This window comes from Raphanus sativus, chromosome 9, assembly GCF_000801105.2.
Source record: "Raphanus sativus cultivar WK10039 chromosome 9, ASM80110v3, whole genome shotgun sequence".
NCBI classification, from domain to species: domain Eukaryota; kingdom Viridiplantae; phylum Streptophyta; class Magnoliopsida; order Brassicales; family Brassicaceae; genus Raphanus; species Raphanus sativus.
Window position 1 is genome coordinate 13,488,445 of NC_079519.1, and position 6,946 is coordinate 13,495,390.

A 6,946-nucleotide genomic window follows, 5' to 3' on the forward strand; every position below is an offset into this window, starting at 1 on the left:
GTAGGGTTCGTAGGTCCTAGCTTGCGGTACGGTTCGTGAGGAAAGTATGGAGACGAAATCGTGTCGAAGGTCGGGGTGAATAGTAAAATCTTTGCCTATAAAGACTTGTGAATCTTTTACCATTCTTACTTCACCCAAGAATCTCAAGTTAATCTCTCTCTTGCAAATTCTCTCTCTACTTTTTAAGAAAAGAATGACTTCAAGATCAAATCCTCGAGGAAGCAATCTCACTCGTCTTCGGATAGTTTTCATGCCGAGGATGAAGTTCTGAAGCCCGAGGTTTCAGAGATCAACAGGAATGCGTACTGCGACGCTGTCTTTGGTTCTGATGCTCCCCTTCCTGTGATCCCGATTCCCCGGCGACCTCTGAGGATGCATAAGGAAATTGACTCGCCGAGCGAAGTATCCCCCGAATATCTCGGAATTCTTCGAGAGTTTTACGAGGTTCCGTAGGGAGTCGTGTTTCGCATTCCCCGTGGGAATGAGAGTTCGGAGCATCCTCCGGAAGGTTACTTTACTTGTTACGAGGCGTTCTTGACGCAATGCCGATTGTGGTTCCCAATCCCTGGGATCATTGTCCAGGCCCTCGACCGTTTCGGAATCGCAATCAGCCAACTGAACGTGCCGTCTTTGGAGAGTTGGCTTGGCGTTGCGATTCTGAGTTACGAGTTAGGGATGGACCTTAGCCCTGCTGATTTCGAAGGGTTGTGGAACTCCAAGACGACGAGCATCAACGGAGTATACTCCATGAAGGCGAGGACCAATTTTTCGGTAATCCATGGAGTCACCTCGCACGCCAAGGATCACGTTGATCGTTTCTTTTTCGTGAGGATAGATGGAGAGTCTGTCGAGGAAGGCTTTCTCCATCTATTCCCGACGGACTGGTTGTACCAACGAGGTAAGATTGTCGCATCCCCTTTCTTAGAATCCGAAAGGCGAGTACTGAACGTGTGTTTTTTTTTTTTTTTTTTTTTTTTAGAGAACAGGTGTCTCGCGCATGTTCCCTCCGATCTCTTGACCAAGAGGGGAATTTTTAGGTCGAGGCCTTGTTCCTGGAACTCCTTCACTCTCGACAGGATTCGAGGGGCGGTCGCGCTTCACCGATCGCGAGGCGGTACGCGGCCCTGCGTCAACGATAGATCCTACGTTTTTGCCCCTTTAAGGCAGAGGCGGAGGCCTCGTAAGGACAAAGGAATTGCTTTTGAGACCTCGTCGGGAGATGGCGCGCTCCCGAGATACGATCCTGGCTTTACCTCAGAGAATCGGGATGTTCCTCCCCCGGGTGACTTCTTTGACGAACTCCCTCCGGCGTTTTCCCGTGACGAGTCTTTGGACAACGAGGAGAGGGACAAGGTGACTGCGGAGGGTGCTCGCTTGGTCAACGAGGTTTGTTTTTGAAACTTGAGTAACTCCTCTTTTCTTTTTATTTGACCTTGGCTTCTTTGCAGGCCGTGAGAGTTTGGAATGCATCGATCGATGGGAGTTTCCGCACTGCCCGGCTGGCCCGTTTCAAAGCGGAGGAAACGGAAAGGGAATTTGCTAAGTATCGGTTGGAGGTGGAGGAGCAAAATCGCCGTCAAGCCAAGGTCCAGGCTCGAGCCCTCGTTCGTGCGGAAAGGAGCGGGGCTAGCCGCCCGGCGGGGCTAGCCGCCCGGCGGCCACGGCCAGCACGGGTGCTAGCCGCCGGCGGCCACGGCCAGCACGGGGCTAGCCGCCCGGCGACCATGGCCAGCACGGGCGCTAGCCGCCGGCGGCCACGGCCAGCACGGGGCTAGCCGCCCGGCGGCCACGGCCAGCACGGGGCTAGCCGCCCGGCGGCCACGGCCAGCACGGGCGCTAGCCGCCGGCGGCCACGGCCAGCACGGGGCCAGCCGCCCGGCGGCCACGGCCATGACCGGAGTCGGCTGCTCGTTTCCTTCGGTTTGTGCGTGTTTTTGCGTTTTTAGTTTTCCGTAGGCTTTTCCCTTGTGTAGAAAGTGTTCTAGCAGTTGATTTCGAGATGATTAATCTCGAACTTAATATTTTCCCGAGGTTTCTCGATTAACAATTAGTCTCTCGAGGTTGCTCTAACATTTTTCATGTTTTTCCGAGACTTTCGGACATCGATTTCGTCTTGACCGATTTTGACCCCAACAGGCGCCGTTGCCAAATTCTGAGTTTGATTTGAACATTGAGATTTAGTCATTTGCTTGAGACTAAGTCATTTTTATTTTTGTAAGTTAGTGATTCTCTTCTTCACTCTTTGTGATTTTCAGGTGTATGAACTTGAGGAGCAAGGGTACATCAAACCTTGTTCCAAGAGCCGCAGACATCAGAGCTTTAGAGATAGAGTGTGCAAGAAAGAGAAGACAAGAAGAGCAACAGGCTCAACTGCAGACACTGGAAGCTGCAATGGAAGAACAACAAAATCCTCAGAACCTCAATGGAGTAAACAATGTTCCACAAGGGCCCCAACAGCGACCAGCTCGCCCCATTGGCACTTATGACCGCCCCAACATCCACGGTCCTAGACTGGGAATCCGAGCCCCGGCTGTGGCTGCTAACAACTTTGAGATCAAGTTAGGGCTGCTTAACTGCATAGAGAACAACAAGTATCATGGTCTGGCTGTGGAGGACCCATTTGATCACTTGGATAAGTTTGACATCTACTGTGGTATATCAAAGACTAATGGTGTGTCAGAGGATACCTTAAAGCTCAAGCTATTCCCTTTCTCTTTGGGGGATAAGGCACGTCAGTGGGAGAAGTCTCTACCAAGTGACTCCATCACCACTTGGGAAGACTGCAAAAGGGCATTCTTGGAGAAGTTCTTCTCTACCTCAAGAACTGCTAAGTTGAGGAATGAGATCTCCAGCTTCCAATAGAAGAACTTGGAAGGATTCAGTGAAGCTTGGGAGTGATTCAATGGTTACCAAGCTCAGTGCCCACACCATGGATTCTCTAAGGAGAGCTTGCTGAGCACATTCTACAGAGGTGCTCTTCCTAAATACAGAGCCAGACTGGATACAGCTAGCAATGGGTTCTTTTTGGGGAGAACTGAGGAAGAGGCAGAGGCTCTGGTTGACAACATGGTTAAGAGTGATGCAGTCTACAGTGGAGACCATGACAGAAGCAGTAGAGGTGATGACAAGCAAACAAGGAATGAGATAAAGGCTCTTCAGGAGAAGATTGACAAACTCATTGCTGATAAGGCCACACAAGCGCAGGTGAACTTTGTTGGTAACCCACAACAGGAGATACCTCCTACTGTCAATGAGGTTGAGGGTTTGGAAGGGCAAGAAGAATTATGTTTCATCAACAGCAATGGTAGCTGGTACAAGAAGGAACCCAACTTTCAGTACAACAACTACCAACTGAAGCCCTATTCAAACAACCAGCAGAGTGGTTATCAGCATAGAAACAACCAGCAGAGCAACTATCAGCCTCAGCAAAACTCCTCTTCTAGCTCCTCTGCCCCTCAAGAGAGCAGCACTGATGCTTTACTGAAACAGATCTTGGAGTCTCAGACTAGAAATGAGAAGCATGTGGGCTATGAGCTGAAGAACCTTCACTCCAAGATTGATGGGAGCTACAATGAGCTCAACAACAAATTCTCCCACCTTGCTTCTTCTGTCAAGAATTTGGAGACTCAGTTTGCTTCCATGAGCACCACCAGAATCGCCAGTCGGGATCTCTACCTGGAAATCTAATCAAAACCCCAAAGAAGCAAAAGTTGTCACACTCAGGAGTGGTAAGCAGTTACCTCCTAGAACCCTCACCAAGGATGCTGAGAAACAATGTGAGGAGGTAGCCATCAATCTAGATGATGAAGTGGTCATTGTTGATGAGAAGACAGATGACGAGATCTTGGAAAAGATTGAGAAAGATAAGGGTAAAGGAAAGGTTGGAGAAGAGAAGAAGACAACAAAAGATGGTGAATCTGCTGCTCCAGCAGGAGAGAACTCTTCTGTCCCTCCTCCCTATGAACCCAAGCTTCCATTCCCTAGTATATTCAAGAAGCAGCTGCTACAGAAGTACAAGGCTTTGTTTGAGAAGCAGATGAGTGAAGCTCAGGTTACAATGCCCATCATTGATGCTTTCATGCTGATTCCTCAATACAGCAAGTTCCTGAAAGATGCTGTAGCTGCTAAGAAGAAGGAGATGGAGGGCATGATGGTTCTAAGTCATGAGTGCAATGCCATCATTCAGAGGCTTGATTCTCCAGAGAAGCTAGAGGATCCAGGATGCTTCACACTACCTTGTGCTCTTGGACCTATGGTGTTTGAGAAGTGTCTCTGCGATTTAGGAGCTAGTGTCAGCTTGATGCCTTTGTCTGTGGCAAAGAAGCTTGGATTCACTCAGTACAAGAAGTGTAGACTCTCTCTGGTGTTGGCTGATCGTTCAGTGAAGTACCCTGTTGGCATCTTAGAGAACCTCCCTATGAAGATTGGAAGGTATTAGATACCTACAGATTTTGTGGTGCTTGAGATGGGTGAGGAGGCTCAAGACCCATTGATTCTTGGAAGGCCATTCTTAGCTACTGCAGGAGCTATTGTGAATGTGAAGGAAGGCAAGATTGACCTCCTTTTGGGTAAGGAGAACATTCTCCACTTTGACACTAAGGAGAAGATGAGGAACCCCACTGTATTTGGACAAGCCTTCACCATTAAAGAGATGAATCCTCCTCCTGCTGATGATCACTTTGATGAGCTACCACCTGAGGAAGATGGGGTGTCAACTCCACTTTCTGCACCTAGTCCAGCCTGATCCAAAGGAGGCAAAGTCAAGCTAGAGACTTTAAACAAGCTCACTTGGGAGGAAGTCCCATGAGTATCCTTGTATATATTGCATTAGTATTTGCATTATCATTTTATTGCATAAAACAATGGGAAAGTGAAGTTGTGTGCAGGTTTGGAGCAGAAAATCGGACATCAGGGCGAGGTCATAGAGCGAGGGAGAGAAGTCGCTCCAGCTGGGAGCGACTTGCCCACAGCGACCCCTAGAAGTCGCTCGTGTCCTCCGGAGCGAAACTGACCGTGGAGCGAGGTCTCCGCAGCGACGTCACGAGGTCGCTCCAGCTGGGAGCGACCTGCCGCAGCGACTCTTCCACCTCGCTCCCGTCTCAGGTAACTGGAAACTTCCCTTCTCCCAGTTTTTCTTTGCATTTTAGAATTTCATTGGGTACCTCACTCACACAGAGACTGTGTGATTTAAGTGTGGGGGAGGTACCAAGTATTTGATCATGTTTGTTTTCATGATTTTGAGTCTCATGCATTGCATATTACATTCTTATTTGCATAGAAAAATCCAAAAAATAAAAATTTTGAAAAACACAAAAAGAATCATTTAGTTGCATCATTTGCATTTTTAGGATTGAGTTTAGAAGCATATAGGTTGCATTCATGCATTAGGGGGATTTCAACCTTGTAAAGAGCTCATGCTAAGTACTGAATTTGTTGACCTTTGTAATCATGACAAGTAGCTTGAGCACCCTTTGGAAAGCTTGTAAACTTTGCACCTTGAATGCTCCTCTTGAAACTCATTTGACTGTTGATACTCTCTATTTGAAGTAAGCTCCTGTTTTAATGTCTCTTGCATATGGTCCCTTGTGTACTAAGTCATGGATATACACACTTGAGTTGTCTCATCCTTTTTACCAATCTTCTTGACAAACTCAAGTGGTACTCCACTCCCAAAACCCATACCTCCTTTTTAAACCATAATTATTTGTTGAGTGAGGCCTTTTTGGAAAGCTTTACATGTGCATAATGTTGAGAGTATTGGGAACGACAATGCTTAGTCTCCATTCCTGCTAGATTAGCCACTCTATTGTCTAGCTATAGGAAGGGGGTGAGTGTTGTGATTGTGATTTGGGAATATGAAAGGTTTGACTCTTTGTGCTTAAATGATTAGTCTTTTTGGGATAAGTGGAGAAGTATCTAGCTCTTATTGTGAAAAGTCTTGGCCCCCAAATATAAAAAAAAAGAAAAAAAAAAGGGGAATGAAAAAGGGGGCTAGCAAAGTTGTTAGGAGCTAAGATTTGTTTTAAAATTGTGAAAAATCCCTTATTGATTTCAAAAAGAAAGAGTCTGATGTGAAGAATGTTCTTGGGATCTTTTGGTGAGAGATGTGAGTTGGGTTTGACATTGAGGAATAATTAAATATCTTGTATGTTTGGGAAAGTGTAGAACAATGGAGATTGAGCATTGTATGCATGAGTTGATCCCTTTCTTAGATATATTATGTGTAATGTCAAAGCTACTGTGTTTTGAGAGTAAACAACCTTAAAAGATTATTTTGAACCTCTGATTTCACTTGCATTAAAGCCTTTGTCTTACCAAACCAAATGACTTGGACCAGTTGACCATTTGTGAGATGTCTATTGAGTTTGCTTCCTGAATGTTAGAGAGATGGTGGATTTGTGGTTTGTGGATGCATGATTAATGAGTGTAGAGATCAAAGGAGCTGGGATAGGCTTAGAGAAGTTAGAGATGGATAAAATCTTTGCTCTTGCTATTTGGTATGATTATGCAAGGTTGTTAGGTTGAGAACTAAGAAGAGTTTCTTTTGGTTATGAGTCCCCATCTTCAAACCTTTTCTCCTTGGTTCTTGAAATTTATTTGTGGACAAGTAAAGGACTAGTGTGGGGGAGTTGATGTCTTGCATATTTGCATTGTTTTAGCTATTCATTCATAAGCATTTTCATCATATAGATTAGGATTTAGACATGTTTAGGTTGCATTTGGCATACATATGTCTCTATCAGGTATTGGAACACCACATGGAGTTCTTGGAGACATTTGGAAGCAATGTGATCAAAAAGGGGGTGAACGATGAGCATGGATGGAGGCCTTATAGAAATCTTCTGTTGCTAAGATTTTGTGGAGACATAGGAAATTGAGTTAGCTTTTTAATGGAAGTGGTTTCAAGTCATTTGGAGATGTAATGGAGGATTTATGATCAATTTAC

At 46.0% G+C, this 6,946-nt stretch overlaps 1 non-coding gene across 1 annotated transcript; it reads right to left on the reverse strand.

Moving 5' to 3' along the window:
* Nucleotides 1-2,829: 2,829 nt before the first annotated feature.
* Nucleotides 2,830-2,936, reverse strand: LOC130500470 (small nucleolar RNA R71). Its single transcript, XR_008939095.1, has one exon. It is a non-coding gene; the product is annotated as a small nucleolar RNA R71 (small nucleolar RNA).
* Between the last annotated feature and the right edge of the window lie 4,010 nt (nucleotides 2,937-6,946).